Source organism: Notamacropus eugenii, chromosome 7 (assembly GCF_028372415.1).
Source record: "Notamacropus eugenii isolate mMacEug1 chromosome 7, mMacEug1.pri_v2, whole genome shotgun sequence".
NCBI lineage: Eukaryota > Metazoa > Chordata > Mammalia > Diprotodontia > Macropodidae > Notamacropus > Notamacropus eugenii.
Window position 1 is genome coordinate 141,100,596 of NC_092878.1, and position 27,256 is coordinate 141,127,851.

General features: G+C 35.5%; 1 protein-coding gene and 1 pseudogene across 1 annotated transcript in view; both read left to right on the top strand.

Moving 5' to 3' along the window:
• Positions 1 to 27,256, top strand: part of GPRIN3 (GPRIN family member 3) — a 64,794-nt gene that overhangs the window by 18,514 nt on the left and 19,024 nt on the right.
• LOC140513399 (TIP41-like protein) lies at positions 25,075 to 26,847 on the top strand (annotated as a pseudogene).

Below are 27,256 nucleotides of genomic sequence, written 5' to 3' on the forward strand. Positions count from 1 at the left end.
AAAGTCAGCCAAGGTCCACAGGCAAAAGGAAAGATTTAAAAATCCAACACCAATACAGCAAAGATCAAGACAGAAGTCTCTTGCCATTACTGGAGCTAGACTAAAAACATCTATATCCCACAAGGATATCAAGTATGAAAGGCAAAAAATAATGGGAACGTACCAGAAAATTTCATTGTTTGGAAAATCTCATTGTGGACCTTGGAAGCAACTTGAAACAGCTGCAACCAATTTAGGCATGGCAGCAGTAGTCCAGGGGCTCCCAGGACTACAAAGAGCATGCCCATTGATGCCAGTGAAGATCTAGCACTCTAAACCTTAAAGACTGAGGGGTACCTTAAAAAAACCTAGCAATTTCCTTAGTGTGGACACATCCCAAAGTTTAGAGGTCAGAAATAGGGTGAGATCAAGCAGTACTGACCACACCATTCAAAAGCACAAAAGGTAGTGGCACCTAGCCCTGCTACAAAGCCCTAAATCATGAACTAAAGATGGAGATATGAATAAATTGGAAAAAAGATATTGACTATTACAAAGGATTATTATGGATGGACAGATGCCCCCAAATCCATCCTGCTAGAAGAAAGTAACTCCACAACAACTGTAAGCATAGACTCAAATAGAAAAAGTGCATTTTTCACAAACACAGCAGGAATCTCTGAAAGAAATGAAGCAAGAAATTAAGAAATTAAATACAAGTTCTGGAGGAAAGAATTAAAGGAGAATAGATAGCTTAGAACATAAAGTGGTAAACCATATCCAAGCAACAGATCACTAAAAATTAAAATACACCCCCAAATCAATGATTCCATGAGAAAACAAGAATCAGAATAAAATAAAAAGATAAAAAAGGAGAAAATTTATCAAAAGCACCAACATGGAAAATAATCAAGGGAAGATAATTTAAAAATAATCAGACGGTGCAAATCAGTTTAGACATGAGACTTCAAGAAATCACAATAATTGTCCATAACTATTTCAATTGAAAAATGAAAGAATCCACTAATTGCCTCCTGAAATTGCCTTCTCACCTACTCCTAGAGACAGAGAGAGGTCTAACAATTTCTGACCCCCTTTGAAAGGTGTCAAAAGGGACTTGGTTATTCCTAGACCAAAAGTCAAGGCTAACTACTGTTTCTTTTCAGCATTTTAGGTGAGTGGGGATTTCTATACTTTCAACTTGAGCCACCATTCTGGTGGGTTCATCAATATCTCTTGTCAGTTTTAACTTGTATCTCCATTATATCATGAATAGCTTCCAGCCATTAGCACTTAAGCAATTTAATAGTAATTCACTTTTCTAAAAGATATTTACTGAGATATAGTAAGAGTACAGTAAGTATATAAGTAAGATATGGTAATAGTAAGTTACGAACTATTTCTCCAATTTCTAGGGGCACACACTTCCTCTATACCACTTCAGATTTCTTGGTAAAGTGGGCTCATACTTAAAAAGCACTTGTCTCATCAATTTTATATTATCACACATCTGAATATGGCATAGTTAATGGATATATCTTTCCCTCTCATAGGATCCAATGTCTTGACTGTGAGATCAGCTCACAAGTGGGCTGAGTCCCAGTCACTTTTAGGTTTTGCTGTCTATTAAATTCTGATCTAGACTCCTATTCCTGGCTCTCTGGTTATTGTCCTGACCTACTGAAGCTTACAGAGCTGTAACTGAATCCATTCCATCTCCAAATGTCCTTCCCCTAAGGCAGGAAAGAACAGAAAAAAATAGCAAGAGAAAAAAGAACATGGCCATGTGCTCATAGCTTCTTACTGGCTTTAAGGGAGGCATACCTGGGGCATGAATACTAGGGCCCTCCATTACAGGTCATTATGCTTTCATGGAAGCAAGTTTCCTAAACTTTTCCTTTTTTTTTTTTTTTTTTTTTTTTGGCATTTAATAGTATTTCATTTTTTCCAATTACATGTAAAGATAGTTTTCAACATTCATTTTTGTAAGATTTTTGAGTTCCAAACTTTTCTCCCTCCCTTCCTCCCCTCTCATTTCTCCAAGAGAGTAAGCAATCATGTATGTATCTATATGTAGATATATAAAATAGATAAATATAGATATATCTATATATAGATATGTATGTATATATCTCCATTCATGTACAATCATGTTAAAAATATTTCCACATTAGTTGTGTTCTGAAAGAAGAATCAAAACAAAAGGCAAAAGATGACAAAGAAAATAAAACCCCAAAAGTGAAAGTAGTATGCTTCTATCTGCATTTAGACTCCATAGTTCTTTCTCTGGATGTGGATAGCATTTTCTCATAACCTTTTCTATCTGACAGTAAACATGTTCTGGTGGGTTCCCACTGGTCAGGTTACCTGTTTCACTTGTATGAAATAATGCAGAGGGAAGTAAGCAGAAGCAAGAGAGCAATTTTTATAATGCCAGCAACATTGTGAAGAAAAACAACTTTAAGGGACTTAGGAACTCTGATCAAAACAATGACTAATCCACAACTCCAGAGGACCTATGATGAAATATGCTGCCCAACTTTCAAGGCACAGAGATAAATTATTGAATATGGCCCCTGTGTGGATTTATTTTACTTGACTATTCTTATTTGCTTCTAGGTATTTTTATTTTCAATTTGGGGTTGGGAAAATTTGGGTGTTACAACATGTGGTCTTAACAGAAAGGTCAATTAAAAAAAGAACATAAGGAACCAGCGTCATTAAAAATTCACAGAAGATAGAAACAATTTCAGAAGTAGGCACAGAGAAGGATGACAGCTTTGAAAGGAACATATTGAATATGTTATATCTTTTTTAAAACAAGAAATATGGAATAGGAATTCATAGCTCATGTAGAATACTTTTTATGTTCTACTTTGTATATGCAAATGATATTTTGGGGGTGTATGTTAATTGAGAATTTAATTTAATTTAAATTTAATTTAAAATAACATGACCCCTTTGGCTCAAAGAGTTTATCCTTTAAAGAGGAAAACAAAACAGAACAATTTACTTTGGGCACTTCTCTGTGCCTCAGTTTCCACATCTAGAAAGTTCATAGATTGCTCAAGAAAAGATGGAAAAGTACAGATTGTACTTTGTGATCTGCATTGTGATCTGCATTCATTTGATGGATTATCCACAATCAGATTGAAGAGCCACAAAACAGAGGGAGACAGATTTTTATTCATTAAAAAATTAATCAAGTAATACCAAATCATTAAAAGAAAACAATTAACTAAATACAAAATTAAGTAGTCTGATTTCCCATTGGAGGAAAAAGCAGGGACTTTCCAAGTTGGGAAGCGAAGAGTGAACAGGTGCAATTCCCTGAAATCAGAAAAAGAGATGTCCCACTCTCTCCAAATATCAGTATTCAAAAAAAAGGAAGATGGAAACAATAACTGATTGACCAGTACAGGGGTGAGTTTTCAGATAAGATATATGGGCTTCTTGAGATGTATAATTGTGAGAAAACTCCTTACATCAGTCTTGGGATCTGACTGGGTTGCTGGTTGGCATAACCTAAGTCCCCAAGAAACAGGTAAAGGTGGTCCAGTTTCCCAGTCACATAGGGCTAAGTTCAAACAGTTCAATAAAAGTTTTCTCATCATTTCCATAATTGAATAGAAAGGGAACTGAGCTAGCCCCAGAATTGAGTCACAAGATGGAGTCAGTGTATTTCACCCAATTCCCAACTACTGCTTGCTGTTTAAATTCCCTCACAATGCAGTCATTGAATATTAAAAGTCTGGATTGATTTAATGAAGTGGGTCTTGCTAAGTTTTTTCTAGAGTTTCTGTGCCTCTTTATCTACTAAAAAAGGCATTGGTACATAAGCTGTAATCATTTTCAAGTTGATTTTCCCATAAAACCTTACCATGGGCATCTTAATACAAACTAACCAAGAATCTTATGAAATGATGTTTCTTATTTTGATTCATGATAAACCATTTACAATTCTTTTTATGTCTCTAAGGAGAATCTGTGAGTCATTCTTCTATTTAACCTTAATTTCCTTTTATTTACTGCAAGACTACCAAGATGATAATAATAACTAGTATTTATTTAAGGTTTGAGAACTATTTTTGACAAATATAGCCCTGTTCTGTCCTCAGAACCAAGAGGCGTGGGGTGATATATGACCTGAAGGAAAGTAGTACTGGTTATGTGGTGAGAATGAGGAGTAACCAACGAACAACCTTCTTGGCCATGGGCGTTCACACAATGTTGTGGAAACTACCAAGACACACTTAGCATTTAGAGTGAACTCCTCTCTAAAAGATTTATGGAAGAATATGGACAAGATACGAAAGTATAGAGATAGGTGCCATTTTACAGAAAAGGGAACTGAGGCAGTGGTTAAGTGACTTGCCTAGTGTCACAAGGCTATTAAGAGTCTAAGGCCAGATTTTATCTTAGGTTTTCCTGACTCCAAATCCAAACTCTATCCGCTGCACCACTAGCTGCCTTTGGGGCAGCTAGGAAAGCAGTGGCCAAAGACCAATTGTTGTTGGAAAATACTCTAGTATCCTATCTCCTGTGTGTGTGGGGTGCCTCACATATAGCCAGGAGGATTAAGGGAAAGTGTGCCCAGGGGAAAAAGGCAGGAGCTGACAGGTGGGGCTTGTTTAATAACAGCCTTCAGAGCTCTGGAGAAGGCCCTGAGGGGAAACAGGGACTGGGAAGCAGATGGTCTCTATCTGCAGCTGCCACAGGGCTCCCTGGTAAGTCAAGTGAGGTTAAATAGCTAAAATGTTTATAATTAGTAATTTTTAAAAACTTTCTTCAACATTTAGCAAACTGTGAGCAGGAATTAAGAAAACAAATCAGGAGAGCTACCTAGGAATGCATATTAGCTAAGATGGTTACAGTGAAGCACCAAAGGGATTGAGGGACTTTGTTGCCCGTGAAAAGTATCTGTCCATGAGGTACAGAATAAATAGGAAGACTGGTGAAGTAATAAAGGGGGAGTTGAAGAAGATAAAATAAATAATAAAATGGGTTTGGTCTACAAACATGACAACAAAATTTTCTGAAAGACCCTGTGTTTTCATTTGCATACTGAGTTCCCTGTTGAGCAAGTTTTCTCAGCTCATGTTGACTATCAAATTCTCAACAATTTTATAGTAGGAGAGAGCTATCTGAAGGGCACAAAGTGATCACCCAAGCAATATGTATCAGAGGAAAGACTTGAACCCAGGTCCTATCATGTCAAGCTCAAAGTCAATAAATTCTGGTGACTCCCTGTTACCCTCACTTACATTGTATATATTTTGTGGGTATAAAATCATTTTCATGTTATATTTCCCATCAGAATGGTGAGCTTGTTGACAACCAAGACTCATTTTTGTCTATTTTTTTATCCCCAGTATATAGCATGTTATGCAGCACATACTAGCACATTGTTACAGAATTTTGTTGAATGACTGTTGAATGACCCTAGCCAGAATATATCTCTACTCAACCATGACTTAAAATTCATGCCTTTCATTATAGCTTATATATTTTAGGTGTTTGAAGGTCTTCAAGCATTTTCTTCACACTCACTCACACACACACACACACACACACACACACACACACACACACACCTGGTGAGGCAGGCATTATCAAAATGCCCCATCTAAGAGCTGAAGATACAAAAGATCAAAAAGATTAAGTGATTAGCCTAAGCTCACATGAGTAGAACGTGTCAGAGTTGAGAGTATCTCAAAGACCAATGCTATACCATGCTACCCAGGGTAGTGCCTGAAAAAAATATGACTGATGGTGAAAGAGGGGTCTATCTTTGTTATTCTGTCACCTAAGCCCATGCCACTTTAAAGTAATCTAAAAAAATTCCTCATTCATCAGTTTGAGAAGTGAGTCTTCCCATACTACAAATGACTTAAGAGAATAGTCTTAGGAGAGGGATGGAGAAAAGGTTTTCCCTTTTGTTTCCTGGCTCCATTCTGAACAAAAGGAATAAAAGAACATTGGAATGGTCATAAGCAATATCTTGAAATTTTTGAGGGCCAAATTTTCAATTAGAAGTTCTAATTATTCTCTCAACTCATGCAATCCAGTGCCAGGTGAAAGCACCCATTCATGAACATTCTTTCATCATTTGTATTTGTATTTGACTTTGGCTATGTGTCTGAAATATTTTTACACAACTCGTTCTTAAACATCAATATTCACATCTACTTAGAGGTCATTGTTTCTCAAAAGGCAATATATCTTGCCAGTGTTCACTGTGCCTTGGGTGGCAGATTTAGTTCCATAAATATCTAGATAGTTCTAGGGATATAACAAAAGCAGCTGGCATTTAAGTAACACATAAAAGTTTGCAAAGTACTGCATCATCTCACTTGAGCCTCACAGCAGATAGATATGAAATAGATGCTGTGGATGTTATTGTATCCTTTATAAAGATATGAAAAACAAAGCTCAGAAATGTGAGGTTTTCTGCGCATGGTCATGAAAGCAAGTGTTAGATGGAAAATTTGACTTCCGTCTTCCTGATCCAGCACTGCTGCCTCTCCATTGTGTAGAATGCTTTCTTTCTTTAGATAAGGTACACGCTGAAGCATTAATGTAAACATTGAAGCATTTGTCAATAATAAAATCCCTTGCTCTCTTGGAGAGAATGTACAATTTGTTATAGGTTTTGTAAGAGTATACCCCATTCTCTGAGAACTTTTCATTATCGTCCATTGCTGTTTCATAAAAATCATGTGAACGTCCTTCTAAAAAAAGGCATCCAAACAAAGTCAAGGTTATGTAAATATGTGCAAGATGAATGTGAAGTCATGAATGCAACATTGATGCACAATTTTGGTCTTTAGGGTTGATAACTGGATGTTTATAAAAAACAAATACACCAAAAAGAATCTTAAGGGAGAAAATCATTGTATAGTTACATAATTGAAGCCATTTCATGGTTATTACTTTCACCTAACATTTGGACAATTGAGACTGAAGGAATAAATTGTAAAATTTTCATGGGTCTTGCTAGTCTTTAAACATCGTATGAATTAGGTCAGTGTTTCTAATTGAATCATCTGCAAGTTGTCTGGCAATTGTGCAAGGAGGAATATTTCTATTTGATTATCATAATTTGCATTCTAGTTAGCCATCATGCAAATTTTTGAAATTTGAGGGGAAAAATCACAATGGGAATTTGTTTGTTATCTGAAAAATTAGGAGTTCACACTAGATCTGTCAATCATAAGCATTTATTAAGAACACACCTTCTAACAGGCACTGCAGATAAAAATGCAAAAATGAAATACCCTCACAGAGTTTACCTTCAACTAGAGAGTTCTATGTTGCATATGAGTATATACAGAATATATGCAAAGTGAATACACATTGAAACATGGGTGGGGACCAGGAAACATGTACTTACAGTGAAGGAAACCAAGAAGGACCCTTTGAAGGAAGTGATGCTGGAGCTGAGACTTGAAGGGGAACTAGGAAGTTCCAAGAGGAATGGGTAAAGAGGGAAGCTATTTATCTTAGTTATGGAGGATATCCTGTAAAAAAGGCTTAGAGGAGAGAGATGTAATGTCATAATGGAAGAAGTAGGATGTCAAGGCAGAAATATTAAATCAGGTCAAAAAGTTAGGCTGGAAAAAATAGTGAACAACTTTAAATACCAAGTAGAATTTATGTTCTGTCTTAAAGGCAATGGGAAACCATTGGAATTTCTTCAGCATAGGAATAACAAAGTCATGTGACAAAGTCATGCTTTAAAAATATCAATCTGGAAGCTCTGTAAGGAATAGTTTAATGGGTGGGGGGGAAAGGAAGAGAAGAGGAGAGGAAAAAAAGTAATTCATGAAAATCAAGAAAATTGTTAAAAGTCAAGCAACTGGAAAAGCAGATCCAAAAATTTATGGAAGAAAATAAATTATTAAAAATCAGAATTGGACAAAGAAAAGCTAAGACACCAAGAAGTAATAAAATAAAATTTAAAAAATAGAAGAGACTATGAAACATGTCATTAGGAAAATAACTGACCTGGAAAATAGATCAAGGAAAGACAATATAAGAATTGCTGGACTAAGTGTAAGCTATGATCAACAGAAAAGAGTCTAGGCACTATACTTCTAGAAATTATTAAGAAAAATTGTCCTAAAGTTTTGGAATTAGAGGGCAAAATAGAAATTGAAAAAAATCCACCAATCAACACCCGAAAAAGATTCCCCAAATTAGGAATATTATTGCAAACTTTTGAAACTGCCAGGTCAAGGAGAAAATACTACAAGCAACTAGAAAGAAACAATATAAATGTTGTGGAGCTAAAGTCAGGAAAATACAAGATTTAGCAGCTTCTACATTATAAGATCAAAGGGCATGGGTCATGATATTCTGAAGAGAAAAGGAGCAGGATCTGTAACTCTTAAGCTTGTTATTATTACTAGGTTAGTTTGAAAGAGCATAAACAGATAGAGGACTTGGGACTGAGTTGAGTATGGTGGGATGAGCCTAAAAAATAAAAATGGGAAGGGAGAAGTAAAAAGAGAATAATTATTTCCTACTAATGAGGCATGAATGGAAGATTTGTTAACTGGAGGGCTGGTGGGGATGAAAGATTAGTAGTACTAGAACCTTATTCTCATAAGAACATACATGCATATACAAATACTCTCTCTCTCCATATATATATGTATATATATACATATATGTGTAAATATACTATAAAATTTAAAGAGAAATAGGAGGGTGAGGGGATATGATAAGGAAGGGATTCTCAGAAGGACATTCAGATTAAGAAATAAGGGGGATAAAAGGTACTACAGACAAAGAACTAATATCAGTACTAAACATATATGGACCACATCTAGATTTTTAAAGGAGAAGGTAAATAATTACAGGAGGAAATAATAAAACTATACTAGTGGGGGATCTCAACTTTTCCCTTTTAGAATGAGATAAATCTAGCAAAAATCAAGAAAGAAGTTAAGGAGATGAATAGAATTTAAGAAAAATTAGATATGATAGACATCTGGAGAAATCTGAATAGGAAGAGAAGAAATATAACTTTTTGTTATTAATATATGACACCTACACAAAAATTGATCACATATTACTGCATGAAAACCTCATAAGCAAATGTGGAAAGGAAGAAATATTAAATGCATCCTTTTCAGATGATAATGTAATAAAAATTACATTCCATAAAAGGTAGTGGAAAGATAGATTAAAAGTAAATGGGAAATAAGACAGCTAGGAGGCAGACTGGATAGAGCACTGACCCTGCAAAAAGGAGGGCCTGAGTTCAAATCTTGCCTGACATGATACTTACTGTGTGACCCTGTGAAAGTCACTTAACACTAACTGCTTCACCAAAAAAAAAAAAAAAGTTGATAGGAAACTAAATAATCTAAATCCAAAGAATAAGTGAGTCAAAGAACAATCATAGAAGCAATTGATTTTATTAAAGAGGATGACAACAATGATACAACATACAAAAATTCTGCGATGCAGCCAAAGCAGTACTTAGAAGAAAATTTATACCCCCAAATTCTTATATCAATAAAATAGACAAAAAATAGATCAATGAATTGGGAGTGCATATAAAAATCTAAAAAAAGAAGAAATTTAAAATTCCCAATTAAACACCAAATTGGAAATCCTATAAGCAAAAGGAAAATAAAATTAAAAATAAGAAACCATTGAATTAATAAAAAAAAAACTAGAAGATGGTTTTATGAAAATGCCAATAAAATGGATAAACCATTATGGTTTTTTTTATTAAAACAAGAAAGAAGAAAATCAAAATAATCAATATTACAAATGAAAGGGATAAATTCACCATCAGTGAACAGGAAATTAAAACAATTATTAGGAGTTATTTTGCCCAATAATATGGTAATAAATCTGTCAAGCTAAGTGAAATGGATGAATGCTAACAAAAATATAAATTGCCCAGATTAACAGAAGAGGGAATAGAATACTTGAATAACCCTATCTCAGAAAAAGACATTAAACAATCCATCAATGAACTCCATATGAAAAGAATCCCTGGGGCCAGATGGATTCACAAGCAAATTTTATCAAACATTTAATGAATATGTATATATATACTATTTGGAAAAATAGGTGGAGTCCTATCAAATTCCTTTTAAGACATAAATTGGTGCTGATACTTAAACCAGGTAGAGCTAACACAGAGAAGGAAAGCTATAAACCAGTTTTCCTAATGAATATTGATGCAAACATTTTAAATAAAACACTAGCAAAAAGATTACAGCAATATATCATAAAGATCATACATTATGACCAGGTGGGATTTCTACCAGGAATTCAGAGATGGTTTAGCATAAGGAAAACTATTAACATAATTGATTATATCAATAGCAAAAGTAACAAAATCATGTCATTTATATTAGTAGATGAAGAAAAAGGTTTTTGACAAAATACAATACTCATTCCTATTTAAAACACTTGAAAGCATAGGTATAAAAGGATTTTTCCTTAAAAAGATAAAAAGTATTTACCTAAAACTATCAGCAAGCATTATTTGTAATTGGGATAAACTAGAAGCTTTCCCAATAAGATCAGGAGTGGAACAAGGATGCTCATTATCACCAATACTACTCAATATTTATTGGAAATTCTAGCAATAACAATAACAGAAGAAAAAGAAATTGAAGGAATCAGAATAGGCAATGAGGTAATAAAATTCTCTGTTTTTACAGAAGATGTGATGATATACTTAGGAAATCCTACAGATTCAAAGAAAAAGCTATTTGAAACAGTGAATAACTTTAGAAAAGTAACAAGATATAAAACAAACCCACATAAATCACTAGCATTTCTATACATCACCAATAAAACCCTGCAAGAAGAGAAAGTAAGAGATATTCCATTTAAAATAATCACAGGCACCACAAACTACCTGGGAGTAGACAAACCCAGGAACTACATGAACATAATTATAACATTTTTATATAAATAATCGGTAAACTATTAATTGTTCATGGGTGGGCAGAGTCAGTGTAATAAAAATGACAATTCTACTGAAACTGCTCTATTTATTTAATGATATCCCAAATAAATTACTAAAAAACATTTTGAGCTAGAAAAAAAATAAAATTCATTCGGAAGACCAAAAGGTCAAGAATCTTGAAGGAATCAATGACCTTGATTCTGTCTTTGTCCTCATTAAAGGCATCTGACAACATCATGGAAAACATCATGCTAAAAAGCATGGGACCAAGCACACAGCTCTGCTTTACTCCATTGCTAACTGAGACCAAATAAGAGTATCATCCTTCATCCAGAGCCTATGCAAGGATGTCATCATGAAACTGGCATACAATACTGATAATATGCTCCAGGCAACCAAATGTTGTAATGATCTTCCACAAGCCCTCACAACTGACAGCATCAAAGTCCTTGATGATGTTGACAAATGTTGTGTACAGACTTCTGTTTGTGGAATTTTTTGTGGAATTGTTGGGCAGTAACCACCGTGTTGACCATTCTTCAGCCTTTTGTGAAGCCACACTGGCTCCCAGCTAGATGACCATCTTCCAGGTGAAGGATCAGATGGTTAAGGAGGTCTCTGGCAAGAATTTTCCTGGCGGTGACTGATAGGGAGACATCTCTGTGGTTGTCACAGGACAACTCATTTCCTTTTTCTTTATAGAGAGAGACAATGGAGGCACTCTTGATCTCCTAGGGGATAACCTCCTCTTGCCATATAAGCTGGAAGATTTCAGCCAGTTTTGTATGAACAGTGGACCTTGTAGGTTCTTATAGATCTCTACTGGAATGGAAACAGCAACAGGCACCTTGCCACAGAAGAGGAGCATATAAACCTCTTCCTCATTTAGAAGTTTGGTTAGAAAGGGACTGATTTCAACTCGAGGTATAGAGTCAATGGCTTTAACACTGGTTGATGATGATCTATTGAGAATATTATGAAAGTATTCAGCGTGTCTCTCCAGGATCACATCCTTATCAATGTGGCTCCATCAGTGCTGAGCAGCTGAGATGTACCAAAGGTCTTTGGACCATAAACAGCCTTCAGGGGATCAAAGAAGTGTTTTGGATTGTTACTATCAGAATAAAACTCAGTCTCATCTGCCTTCTTACTGAGCCAAGAAGCATGTATCTTTCTAAGATTTGCTTGCACTTTACATTCGATGGAGCTAAAAATTATGCTCTTAGAAACAGATGAATTATCCTGCTGGTGACGTTGCAGTTAACCACCTTTATGACCAAACATTGACTTCTGGTGCTCCACAGGGCCAGAATCTTATATTTGATGTCAGAATGAACATCCAAAACAACCAATTAACCAACCAAAAATCACAAACAATAATTCCTATTCAATGCAAGATATAGAAGGGACCACAACAGAGTTAAAAGACAAAGTTTTTCTTCTTCAGAAGTCTGATAACATTTATTGGCCAAGTTGTGTATCACTTCCAGAAGAAGTAAAATCCATGTCTCCCCTTTTCTTCTTACCTATTGCCTACTATCCACAGAAAGAAGCACTAAAATATAATTGTGTAGCACTTTGTCTTTAGCTATAATTTTTCTCTTTCCTTCATGAAAGAGGCCTTTGTTTGCCTTATCATTCACATCACATGTAACGAGAACTCTGTCACTGGAATGTAATCTGGGATCTCAATCTGGCAAGTTAACATTTACATTTTATGAAGAAATAAAAGAGAAAAAGAAAAGCTTGTTCTATTTATCCAGTCATAATTGTAAGTTTCATAGGAAGTTCTCAGTTCCATGATGACAAATACCTATACAAATACCCAGGTCACGAAGATTTTCAAATTTTATTAAAGAAACTGTTTTCTGCTCCTGAGCCACCTCAAGGGAAGAGAATACTTGAAAATTTTGTTTTAATTCTCAAGAAAGTAAAAATTGATAGCCTTTTTTTTCCTAAGGGAGGATTTTTTTTGTCTCCTTTATATAAACTATTAGGGTTTTTAAAGAAATAACAATAAACTTTGAATATAGTAACCATTCTTTGAAATTATGTGTATACATGCTTGCTATGTACATACATATAGATATTTCTATACATAGATATATCTATAGATATAGACAGATATTTCTACATGTTTATTACATGTAGAATTTTGTAGTACATATGGATATACACAAACTTTAAAATTACTCCTAACAAGAAAGTTTCTCTTTAGATTACTCCTTTCTCTAGGATAGGCAATACTTAATATTTATTAATGTTGCGCCATTTTAAACAAATCTACATTCTGGATTTTCTTTCTATCCCTTTGACCTAATCATTTCTCTTTAGAATATTGTAGAATATGTATTGTATTTGGAACACATACTGTACTGTGAGAATTATACACAAACACACATGCACATACACATGCACACACACATGCACACAAACACGCTATGAATTTGTTACAAAAAATTTGAAAGCATAAATTAAATAAATTCTTCAGATGTTCCTAGAGGGCAAAATTAAGAAAGAAACAAATTTCAAACTAATCAAGAAAAAAATTTCCTAACAAGAGCTGCCACAAAGTGAAATGGGTTCATTTTGGGAGTAGTGAATTCCTCATACTCTAAGTCTTCAGGAATAGGTTGAATAGGCACTTGTTGGGCCTTCAAGAAAGGAACTTATACTCACATTTGCACTCCATTCTAGCCAGAATCTACAACTTCTTTGAAGCTAGAAAAATTACTATTTTAAGTGTGGAATACTGAGAAAGAGAGAGAGATCCTGTCCCCACTTTAAAACTTACATGTTGAAAGTTGTTGAACTGAGTTGATTGATGATGCAACATAAATTACTGAGAACTTTTAGATGAACATAATCATATAAAAAAACCCAACATATTCTAAAGATGCTCCCATTCATCAAAGTTAAGTTGGTATTGGAGGTAACAGTCAGTAGGTATTGGATATGGGACATAAATACAAGTGGATTTGACATCAATGTGATTTGGACCTGAAGCTAGAAAGGCGGACTTGGGGCTCAAAAAGGAAAGATTCAAATAAGAAATAAGGAGCATATAGATACATTTTAATACTGTTTGATAGCCCTAATCTAGAAGATACATTTTTATACTGTTAAAGATGATCTGTCACCTGTAGCATGACCAGTAGTTCTAAAGAGAGGCAGATGAACTGCCTGTAGCTTTTATGGTTATATTTAATGGGAAATAGACCTATCTTTCATTGGATTCTTCTTCTCACCAACTACCTGGCCTCGAAGCTCAAGGTTGTACCAAAACCAATTCCCACTGAGTTGTTTTAGACTCTTTATTATGTCATGCTTTAATCAATTTTATAACATACCTCATAGAAGAATTTAAATTGAGCAACATTGTATGTGTGTTAAACTATCCAAGAGCTAGTACCAGGCACTAAAAATACATTGTCTCTACGTACAATTTAATAGCATAAATCCATAGTTTATTTAGCTCAAGATATCCCTTGTCAACCAAAGTAAACTGATTGCTACCACAGTCTTGTGTAATCTTGTACATGTTTGTCTCTGTGTGTTCTCCCAGTTTAATCCTTAAATATCCTTGAGATGTCTCCTTAGTTGGAAATCTTTTACTATACTTTCACTAAACTTAGCTTTCCCTCTATCTCTTATCCCTGTTTTGAGGAATTATTCACAGAATAAGGGAGTAATTCCACAAGAAATCCACATAGAGTCTCAGAGAAAAGAAAGAAATAGAGATCTATGTGTGAGTGTGCGTGCGCGCGCACACACACACCACAAGGACTACAAGAATGCCTGGAAGAAATGAAACAAAAGATACAAAAAATGAATAGCTCTAGGGGAAAAAATATCAAGAAGAATTGATGCCTTAGAACAAAGAGTAGAAAACTTACCCCAGAACGAATGGTATGAAAATTAGAATTCAGTAAACATAAAACAACTTAGTAAGGCAAGAAATATTAAAATAAAAGAAAATATCATAACAATAACAAACCTCAGTTCCTTTCTTTATAGGACTTCTAGTAGACCAGGACATACAAGGTCATAAAAGAATAAGCAACTGTACCTGGAGTTGATGGTTTTGTCTAAAAGACCTTCAAAATTAAGTCTTTAATTGAATGTCAGAGGTGTCCACCCTTTGTCCTGATGAATATTTTTGTCAATGTCCTGGATAAAAATGTATGATCGTAAACGCAGAGCTAGAAGGTAGCTCAGAAGTCATCTGGTTCAACCCCCTCATTTTGCAGACAAACTGAGACCCAGAAATATTAAATGATTTCCCCAGGGAAACAAAATAAGTGGAAGGGCTGGGATTTGAACCTAGGTCTTCTGATTCAAAACCCAGCCCTCTTTCCCCCATTCTGTGATACCCAACCAAAGTGGAGGGAGTATTGGTGCATGATTTTCTGTTTGCAGATGATTGTGCATTCAATGCAGCCTCTGAAGCTGAGAAGCAACAAAGTATGGATCAATTCTCTGCTGCCTGTGCTAATTTTGGTCTAATAATTAACACGAAGAAAACACAGGTTCTCCATCGGCCACCACCACAACCTGCCTATCTGGAACTATAAGTTACAACAAATGGAGAAGTTTTGAATGCTGTGGATAAGTTCACTTTCCTTGGTAGTGTTCTTTCCAGGGATGTACACATTGACAATGAGGTTGATGCACACATTGCCAGAGCTAGCTCAGTGTTTGGGAGGCTCCAAAGAAAAGTTTGGGAGAGAAGAGGTATTAGACTGACTACCAAACTTAAGGTCTCCAGAGACATTGTGCTCACCTCTTTGTTATATGCTTGTGAAACATGGACAGTCTACCAGCACCATGCCAGAAAACTGAATCGCTTCCCTTTGAACTGTCTTAGGAAGATTCTGAAGATCACCTGGCAGGATAAGGTACTAGACACTGAAGTCCTTGCTAAAACTAAACTGCCAAGCATTCAAACTGCTTCAGAGAGTGCAACTCTGATGGACTGGCCATATTGTTCAAACGCAAAATGTACACTTGCCAAAAAGAATATTTTATGGAGAACTCACATGGGGCAGGTGATCACATGATGGCCAGAAGAAACAATACAAGTATACTCTCAAGGTCTCAAGAACTCTGAATGTGACTGTGCAACATGGGAGACACTGGCACAAGATCATTCAGCATGGCGTGCCCACATAAGAAAGGGTGCTGTGCTCTTTGAGCAAAGCAGAATTGAGACAGCACAAAGAAAACGCAGGATGCACAAATTTGGAATAACCACCCCAAATATTCACATGGACTATCTGTGCTCCACCTGTGGTAGAGTATTCTGAGTTCATATTGGTCTGATCAACCATAGTCGGACACCCTGAAATTTCACTTTATCGTGGTGATGTCATTTTGGTCCTCTTCAAAGACGAAGGACAACAACCAATCGATACCTCCCATTGAAGTATTTATCAAATTTGAAGATGACATTAAGAGCATAATTAATACGAATCAAGGCTAAAGTAATTTTAACTGGTTGAGCTCAAACCAAAATAAGATATAATTTAAGGGAAAGTTATAAAGCCTTGCAATTAGATTTTTAAAATTAATTGTACAAGTAAAAGATGGGAGAGGCAGTTCATGAGAAAGAATTGAGAAACTTAACTGAATAAAAGTCGCTTCTCATCCCTTTGAGGGTACTTAATATGAGAGGACTGACAACTTCTATCCTAGGATGGGCAATCATATTTCCACTGCATTACTTCATTGTATTCCTTCTTCCCCAGTTTATGCTGGATTGTGAGTCAGTGTATGCTGTCACTAATACTCATGTGCTAGGTTAGATATCCCACCTTTTCCCTTTATAAATGAGCTTTTGTTTTGCCTGTTTTCTCTTGTCTAGTATGGATTCTGAGACACTAATCCTGGCTCACTTAATTAAATTCTACACCTTCACTTTGACTTATCACCTTGGTTTCTGACATAATTTTAACCTTCGGATTTGCATATTCCAGCTGTTTTATTCTAAAGGATCCTACCACCTCCAAATCTTTCTAGGAATAGGTTGAGTACAAAGTATAACTAAATAACAACTTAACTGCCCTCCCTCTACTTCTTTTGTGATATCTTGTCTCTACACTGCTTTCATCCATGCCCTGCTATTCTCCACCAAGCTCCCTTTTGCTGTCATTAATGAGCCAATATTAATATTTTGTTGTTATTGCTATTTGCTTATTTCAGTAGTGTCTGACTCTTCATAATTCCATTTTGGGTTTTCTTAGCAAAGATACTAGAGTGATTTGTCATTTCTTTCTCCAGCTCATTTTGTAGATGAGGAACTGAGGCTAACAGGATTAAGTGACTTGCTCAGGGTCCCACAGTTATTGTCTGAAGTCATGTTTGAACTCAGGAAGATGAGTCTTCCTGACTCCAGGCCTGGCACTCCATCCACTGTACCACCAAACTGCCCTAATACTAACACAGTCTGTTTTCTACATTGGTCAGGTCATACCTGAAGTGTATTATTTTCAGTTCTGGGCACTGTATTTTATGGATACACTGATAATTCAGTGGTTTTGAGGAAATCATTTTCCATACTAGTACTGTGGTTTTCCTCTTCTATATCACAAGCATGTTGTACTAAGTGATCTTTTAGCTCTAAATTGTTACTTCTATTAACCTCTGTCCTGATTGCCAACAATATATTTCATATTTATTTTCTTTACTTCTGTTTGATAAGAAATCAAATAAATCAAATCCAAACATAAACAGCATATGTTTACCCAGAACACAGTGACCTTAGGTATCTTAGAAACATTTCAAGGAACTAGAAATGTTTAGCATAACAAAGAGGACTGAAAGTCATGAGATCTATCTAAAGGTTGTAGAGAATAAGACTCATGTCATGCGTGCAAGGTGGTAAGGTAGAAATTTCTGAGAAAAGAATTTTCATTCAAGTCTTTTAAAATCAACTCAAGGACCTTTTATTGCTGTTGAGTTGTTTCAGTGCTGTCTGACTCTTTGTGACCCAAGGACCAACACAGCTGAGAAAGAGCCAAATCCTTGAAGGAAATGCTTTAGATTCTTCATGCCAAGTTTCAGTTGTTTAAATATCTGGAGGCTGCTCATGTGTGTCAGCAGCTCTTCAATGTGATTATTGAAAAAGACCATGATTTCCAGATCGTTCAATTCTGCTGGTTAGTGGCATAATTGTTAGCTTGTTGTGAATGATAAATAGTTGTGTACTGTGGAATAAAGTAAACCAGCCATCGACATCTAGCCTGCTGGAGATGCTCTGTTCACCTGGGTCTGGTTCTTCTCCCAGTTCTCCTCCCCCAGCTTCTTCAAGGACTTGGGCATGGTTGTAGAGGAGAGCATACCGGCCTTATTTTGAGGTGGGAAGGATCATTTAGAGGGCTCATCCAGATGCCAGCAAGTTCTAACTTTTATGAGAATTATTCAATTATATTTTTTTCTGAGTACTACATGATACACTTTAATTTCTTAAATAAAAGGTAGTTGTATTTATTTTCTTTTGAGAATTTATAGAAAACTTTCCAGTATCCTCTTAGGTAGGTAAGTATACCGCTATTATTTTCAATGCTTTTAGGTATTAACTTGTCTGGAAGAAAAAGTTATATTTCTCCTAAAGGATCCTTCTAGAATATAATTCTACAGTGTGCTCCTCTTCTCTTTCTCTCCCTTTCTTTTTCCCTCTGCCCTCCCCTGTCCTTTCTCTCAATATCTTTTCTCTATTACTTGCTCTTTTTTCCTCCTTCATTCATTCCTTCATTCCTCTCTTCTCAACCTTATTTTTCCTCTGATTTCTAATCCCTTTTACCTTCATCTTTTTTTTTCTTTTTGTCCCTCATCTCCTTTCCTTTATGGTTCTTGCTCTCATCACCCTAACTTTGGCTTCTCAGTAGTTTTTATTTGATTTGTTCATCCTTTTAATTGACTTTATTTGAGAAACTATCACTACTGCCCACGTCAAAGAATTTAAGTAAAAGAAAAGATATCTACACTCTAATGGAACAAGTTGATGAACAAAAGCATTAGCATGAGAGAGACCGAAGGAAATCAATCTTAACACTTATAGTGGTGGTCCTAAAATACAAATAATTTAGACGTCTAATTTGGCCATGAAAATTAAAAGTTCACCTTATTTAACTAACTTACTTTTCTCATGTAGGAATATTCTCTTTCACTGCCAGAGAATGATGTCAACGCAATATCTACATAAACTATATGACTCTATGCAACCTGAATTTCATCTTTCTTATGTTTTTATCGATATCAATTAATGTGAAAATAAAGCCTCAGATTACTGTGCTCAAGTAGATTTCCTTCCTTCATTCTCTCTTAATGCATTAACATTATAGATAAAGGAAATCAGAAGGGAAAACAGTGAGATGAGAAAGAGTTACATATAGAAAGAACTTGCAAGAGGTAGGACTTATAGCTTACCCATGTTTTTCTTCCTTTTTAAAGAGGAATTGTCTAGAATTTAGTCACCGAAAGACAGTAGTGTACATCCACAGTGCTTTTCCTGGTCTTCAGTTGTAGATACAAAATATGTGTCGTTTATAAAACTGTCCCACTGCCAAAACATATATATTTTGGGACAGTATCTTATTCAATATACTTTTATCATAAATGCTTGCATAGGAATATGGAACCTCCTTTATGCCTTCTCTCTAGAGACCTAACATATGATATATGCAGATGCAGTATTGGGGGAAAGGGTCATGGTGAGGTAGGGCAAAATATGCCAAATTCTTATGTTTCTAGAGACATGTACTAAAAATCAATGATTCAGAACTAATGATGAATCACCCCTCTCCAATACAATTCATGACTCAAACTCCCAGCTTTTTGTTTTATATATGTTACAAATCAGTGATAAGGAAATTTAACTGGTGTAAATCAGTCCCTTCAAGGAGACTGAAAGAATTCAACTCAGCCAGGAAATATTTAATATCCTTGAAAGCCAAGAGACATGGTGATCAAAGATGCCAGTAGCTTAGAATATAAATTATAATTTTTCTTTTCTTGAGGATATTCCCTTTATTTTCTTTTTTAAATTAAATTATTTTATTTGTTTTCAGTGTTCTACAATCACTTCCACGTATCTTAGATTTTCCCCCTCACTTCCCCTCCCTCCCCATTCCCTTCCTGAGATGGCATGAAATTTTATATAGATTCTACACATACATTCCTATTAAATACATTTTCACCCTAGTCATGTTGCATAGAAGAATTAAAATGAATGGGAGAAATCATAAAACAAAACAAAACATTATACAAAAGAAAATGGTCTGCTTCATTCTGCGATCAAATTCCATAGTTCCTTCTTGGGATGTGGAAGGCATTTTGCTTCAAGAGTCTATTGGGAATTTTTTAAGTCCTTGCATTGCAATGAAGTGCTAAGTGTACCAGAAAAATTCCTTGCACACTGTGGTTTTTTCTGTCTACAAAGTTTTCCTGGTTCTGCTCCTTTGACTCAGCATCAGTTCATATAAGTCTTTCCAGGCCCCTCTGAAGTGTTCCTGTTCATCATTTCTTATAGCACAGTAGTATTCCATTACATTCACATACCACAATTTATTTGGCCATTCCACAATTGTGGAATATTAATTATTTTGAAAAATATCAAAGATGGGAGGACATCTGAGCAGTATCTGCTCACAATCTAGCAAGAAGCAGTAGAGATGACAAGTCTACAAAAGACTTGGCAAGTGATTCACTTCATCCAAATCATCCTAAGAGTTTTTCGGGATGAAATTAGGACGACAAACATGAAAAACAAAGGAATAAATCTTTCTATAACAAACTCTTTTCTCTATTTTACAGTGTTCATAGTCTAGCATCACATTCCTTATATGAAAAGTATGAGAAGTAGAAATGTTACATAGATGCTGAGAATAACTTTTCTGTACAAACCAAATATACTAAGAAGAACATTAGGGAAAGACACAATTTACAGGTGTTGAAGGATCATTTTTCAACATATCTGTAAAAGAATAGGATGCTAAATTCTCAGAAAAAATCAAATAACCTACTATTACTAAATGACCAAATTAACAAGTGGCCAAGAGATATGATTCAATTAAATTCAATGAGCATTTATTGAATACCCACTATGTGCCAGGTCTGTACTAAATATCTGTGTGGTGAACATCAAGTAGGGTAGACTGACTAAAATATAGACTTTTTGAAGGGTAGTAATATGAAATCAACCAAATAGTGAAATGCCAAATAGAGGAGTTATTATTTTATCCTAGAGGCAATAGGGAATGACTGAAGCTACTTGATCAGGGGAATAACACCACAGGATTACAGAATTTTAGAATCAGAAGTGACCTTAGTGGCAATCTATTTCAACCAATACTTGGAAATGAATTCCCATATCACATGTTCATCAAGATATCATCTAGCCTATGTTTGAATATATACAAGTAGGAGGAACCCACCACTTTATGAGTTAGGGATACCTCTGTTATGAAGTTTTTCCTGACATTAAATTTAAGTTGGATTCCTTCCATATCTTACCCATTGATCAAGTATAGATCTCTAAAACACCCCACTGGAGACAGTCAACCTATTTGATACCAAAATATTAATGACTCCTCTTTGAATCAGTTAACTGTTTTGATCAGTTAACTAATAACTCCAATTATACTATCATTTAGACCTCTCCAAATTTTTTGCAAGAATAACATGTATTAAATGCATGAAATGCATCGCTAACATAATATATATATACCCCCAAAAGGAAATAATTTGTCTGACATCACCTTTCCTTGATAAAGTCATTCCAGTCCCTTCTATAGATGTTAACTAAACATTTCTTAAGTACTTATACATGCTTAATTTTTCCAAGAATCAAAGTCAAGCTCCTTAGTGTGCTTTCTGAATCTATTCTCTTCCCTTTAAAACAAAACATGTTGATATCTAATCCTATGATACGTCTTCATTTTCTACATTCTTTCAGTGACTTAGCAATCACACCTGCTACTTTCAACATCTTAAGACGTAGTTCATCTGTACCAGTTAACTTGAATTTACTTAGGGTAGTTAAGTCCTCTCTTACTATCTCCTTACTTATCTTGATTGCCAACTCCCTGGTATTCATTTTTATTGTGTCCAAAAGTCATTCCTGTGGGCAGAAAAAACAAGTGAAATCAGAATTGAGCAGCCCTTGGCTTCTCTCTGTTGTCTTTCTCATCTACTCCACATGGTATTTCTACTGCTTCTTTGAGCGTCTCTTTCTCCCTGATGTTATTTCTTAGGGGGCCTCACCAGCATCAGCTCATTCTGAACCGTAGAGCATTTGCCCCAATATTTACTGAAGTAATCTTAAATCTAAATTATGATGTGTATTGCACATTGTTATAGCTCAGGGATTTTGTGAGGATCAAATAAAACTGTATGAACATAAGGTGAATTTTATAACTTAAAGTGCTATAAAATATGAATTATTATTACTGTTGTTAGTAGTGGCATCACAGTACTATTTTATACTATGGTGTTAATATTCTGGTCCCTGGTGAACCCCCCCGCCCCCCACTGAATCCTTTTCCCCAGTTTCCTCTGTTCCTTACTTCACTGGCCGAATATTGATTGCTGTGGTATAGTAGCTGCCACTTCAAGCAGAGCAAACCTGCTTAAATATAATTTCACCTTCACTGCACAGATTGTCAGGGAAAAGGAAGGAGCTTAGTTCTGTCTTGTTGTCATTGAATGGTGTAGTTAAGGTGGGTGTGGGGAAGGGTATACTGATAGAGATCACAACAGCAGCAAGGGTGTTGCTAAGTGGACCAGGCTGTTGTATCTTGCCAGAGTATGGAAGCTGGAGATAAATAGCCTTCAGCTTATATTTATCACGTTATTCTTGTTATTTTAACTTGTAGAAACAGCTGCACTTACCTTACATCTTGACTGTAGTACTTATTTTAGAGAGTTTTTAGAGGTAGTGAGGATCGGAGAAAATGCGTAAGTCATCCATGTGTTAGTCAAGTGACACTATTATATTTTAATCAGAAGTGTCTGTTTCTAAAATTGGTACATCTTCAGGTTTCAGGAATCTATAAAATTGGGTCATTTTTACCATATTGCTTTCCAAATTGACTGTATGGTCATATTTTGATAGTTAAGCTATGGGGTTAGAGCTAATATAGGAATAAAAAATCATACTCTGTGACCAATAAGATGGAAGACTAGCCATTTTCCGCAGTCCCCATCATCTCCACAGTCCAAGAAATTAAGAAGCTTGACATTGTTAGCAGTCTTATAAGTTTGTAGGAAAGAACTCTTCTCCTTCACATTTCTCCCACCAGCCTCTATAAAACATCAAGGCATAACTTGACCCCCTATTTGTGCAATTTTTCTGCTGTTATTGCAGCAACCTCTGCCTGTGTGTTCTGCCTTCACACCACAATTCTGCTGCAACAAACAGCAGACCTTAACTCCACCCAGCTGAGGAGAGAAACGTATAGGTGGCCACAGTCTTCTAAAGGTAAGGAGTGCACTCAGCTAGAGAATTAAAAACAGATGAAACTGATACAAGGCACTGGTATGAGGGATGCACCAGGCCTGACAGTAAGAGGATTGCCATCTAAGTGAGGCTAATCTTGTCACTTCAGAAGTTGAGTAAGGCTGATGAATTTCCTTTTATTACTGAGATAGCTTTAATGCCTAACTCAAAGGCTCAGAAAGTTATGTTACTGTATAAATGCCTCCTTGAACACTCCATTTCTGTGAGATAATTTTTCCATGCTTCCTCTCCCTTTCCCCTTCTGCTAGTTCATTCTTCTTGCCCTCCCTTTCCATACATATCAGAATCACACCAAACCCTCTGTTTAATTAGACTCCCTGTATGAGTTCTGGTGATGATAAACTTCTGAGGGTCTACATGTATCATATCCTCATATAAGAATGTAAACAACTTAACCTCATATCATCCTTTATGATTTCTCACCCATATTCACCTTTTGAATGCTTCCCTTGACTACTGTGTTTGTATGTTAAATTTTCTACCTAGTTTTGGTTGGGGGTGGGGTGGAGCAGTTGAACCTCAGAAATTAAGAAATTCATCTTATTGAAGAGAGAAATAAGGGAAAAGGAATAAAGGAAATGGGGTGGAGAATAAAAGGGAAAGTAAAGAGGACAAAAGTCAGAAGAAAGCAAATTTCTCAAAAGTGGAACAGGGAGAAAAAGAGAAAGAGACTAAAACAGAAGGAAGAAGGTGGAAAATACAATAACAATTATTATACTGAATGTGAAAGGGATGAATTCACCAGTAAAACAGAAGAGGATTAGCACAAGTCAGAAATCAGAATCCAACAATTTTTTCTGGTAAAAAATAAATAAAAAACACATTATTTATTATGCTTCAGCTGAAGTAAAAAGAAGACTAGGGTAGTAATCACAATATTAGAACAAGCAAAGACAAAAATAGATCTTATTTAAAAAGATCAATAGAAAAATTGCATTTTGCTAAAAGGTATCAAAGACAATGAATAGATATTAATACTAAATATGTATACAACAAATGGCATAACATCTAAATTCTTAAAAGAAAAAACGAGTTCCAGGTTGAAATTGTAAAACTATAATAGTTGGAGAACCCCTTCTTAGACTAACATAAATCTATCCCCAAAATATAAACAAGAAAGAAGTCAAGTACCTCAAAAGAATTTTAGAAAACTTGGATATGACACACCACTGGAAAATATTGAATGAGAACAAAAAAAAATACCACGTTCTAAACTATGCATGATGCCTTCACAAAAAATGATCACGTATTAAAGCATAAAACATCAAAAATGTAGAAAGGCAGAAATATTAAATGTATCTTTACTTATCGTAATGTAACAAAAAATACACTCAAAAAAGGTTCTTTGAAACAGATTTAAAATTAATTGGAAACTATATCTTATCAACATAGAGTATATTATAGAAACAATCAATTTCTTTAAAGATATTGACAGTAACGAGATAACAAGACAAAATAGAAAAATTTGTGGGATGCAGCCAAAGCAGCACTTAAGGGAATATATCTATATATATCTATATATCTATGTGTGCGTGTGCGTGTGCATGTGTGTGTGCATGTATGCATGCACACACACAAATATATATATATATATATATACTCTTTCATTAATAAAAATAAAAATCAGATTGATGAATTGGGCATGCAATTAAATGAAATTAATAAAAAATAACAACAATAATAACAAAATAAATAAAATAATTAAAAACAAATAAAAGACAATTTAATGGCAAAATAAAAATCCTGGAACATAAAGGAGAGATTAATAAAAGTAAAACAAATAAATTAAACCAATAAATAAAATTGAGACCTGATTTAAAAAAAAAGTAGCAGACATGCCATTAACCAGTTTTATTTTAGAAACGAAAGAAAGCAAATTACCAGTTATTAAAAATGAAAAAAATAAATTCGCAATGAAGAAGAAATAAAGGAAATCATTAACAGCTATTTTGCCCAGCTACATGACAATCTAAACTAAGTGGATGTAATTTGCAAAAGGACAAACTGTCCAGATTTACAGAATAGGAAATAGTATACTAATAAATAACCTTACCTTAGAAAAAGAAATGGAAAGAGGCAGGGGCAGAAGGTCTACGTGGCTCAGGTGCGGGCTAGGCGGGACCTGGGAATCGTGGCTGGGTATGGTATCCGCTTGGGGGAGGAGGGAGAGAAGGCTGAGGAAGGGGCGGGGGAGGAGAGAAGCTGCCACCCAGAATCGCACTGGTTCCTCGCAATCCTCACGGTCATGATGATCAACTGCTTCCAGAGCTGCAGCCAGAAGTTCTTCCAGCCCCGGGAGCTAACAGTGGCCAAGAAGCACTCCATGAAGTCAGCGGATGTGGAGAAATGAGTCGATGTCCCTGAAATGATGTTGGCAGACGACATTTTAAGAATCCAACATGCTTCTGGCTTTGAATTGAGTTGGATGCGAATGATGTTTTAAAACTGTGTAAAAAAAAGTGGCATATTGCTGAAGAATAGCCAGAGAGAAAACACTCCAAAGAGATGATTAGACCATATGATAGGACCTATACGACAGATCACAAAGGGACATTACATGGTGAAGTGTGAAGGCTGTGTCTACAACAAATCATATAGGCACCAAAAAACTGAAAACCAGAGAATACATGAATTTTTTGAAGAAGCTCTATTGTTTGGAAATGAATTTCATGATCTTGGAGTTTCAAGCTTAAATGTGAAAATTAGAGCGATGCCTTCTCTTTTCCACCTGCTACTAAGGTTTTTCTTAAGAATTGATGGTGTGTTGTTGGTGCAGCTGTGAGCTGATGCAACCATTCTGGAGAGCAATTTGGAACTATGCCCAAAGGGCTACAAAAATGTGCATACCCTTTCACTCAGCAATATCACTTTGGGGACTCTACTCCAAAGAGATCATAGAAATGGGAAAGGGTCCCACATGTACAAAAATATTATAGCGGCTCTCTTTGTGGTGGCCAAAAACTGGAAATCAAGGGGATGCCCATCAGTTGGCGAATGGCTGAACAAGCTGTGGTATATGAATGGGAATGCTATTGTACTGTGAGAAACAATAAACAGGAAGACTTCAGAGAGGCCTGGAAGGACTTATATGAACAGATGCTGAGTGAAAGAAGCAGAACCAGAAGAACTTTGTACGCAGCAACAACCATGGTATGCAAGGAATTTTTCTGTTAGACTTAGTATTTCATTGCAATGTAAGGACTTAAAAAAATTTCCAATGGACTCTTGAGGCACAACGCCTTCCACATTCAGAGAAAGAGCTATAGAATTGGATCACAGAAAGAAGCATATCATTTTCTTTTGTATTATGTTGTTTTGTTTTATGGTTTCTCCTATTCATTTTAATTCTTCTATGCAACATGTATTTAATAGGGATGTATGTGTAGAACCTATATAACATTGTATGCCAAATCAGGGAGGGAGGGGGGAATGAGGGAAAAGGAGGGGAAAAAAAACCTAAGATATATGGAAGTCATTGTTGAACACTGAAAACAAAAAAATTTTAATTTAAAAAAAAAAGAATTGATGGTGTGCTTATCAGAATGGATGACACAAGACTCTACCATGAGGTCGACAAGACATGTTAAGAGAATACACTTCAAGAGAGAGCAAAATAGCAAATTTAATGCATGTTCCATCAGCCCTCTTTACATAGTCTAATGTAATATCACAATACTTACATGGAGGAAGTATGTGAGAAGTTGGAGTTTCCAGAAGGAAGGGATTATGGCTACACAGAAAAATAGATGTATGAAATCTACATAAAATGTCATACAACATGAGGTCTATGTGGAATGCTCACAGGAGAGGATTACCTT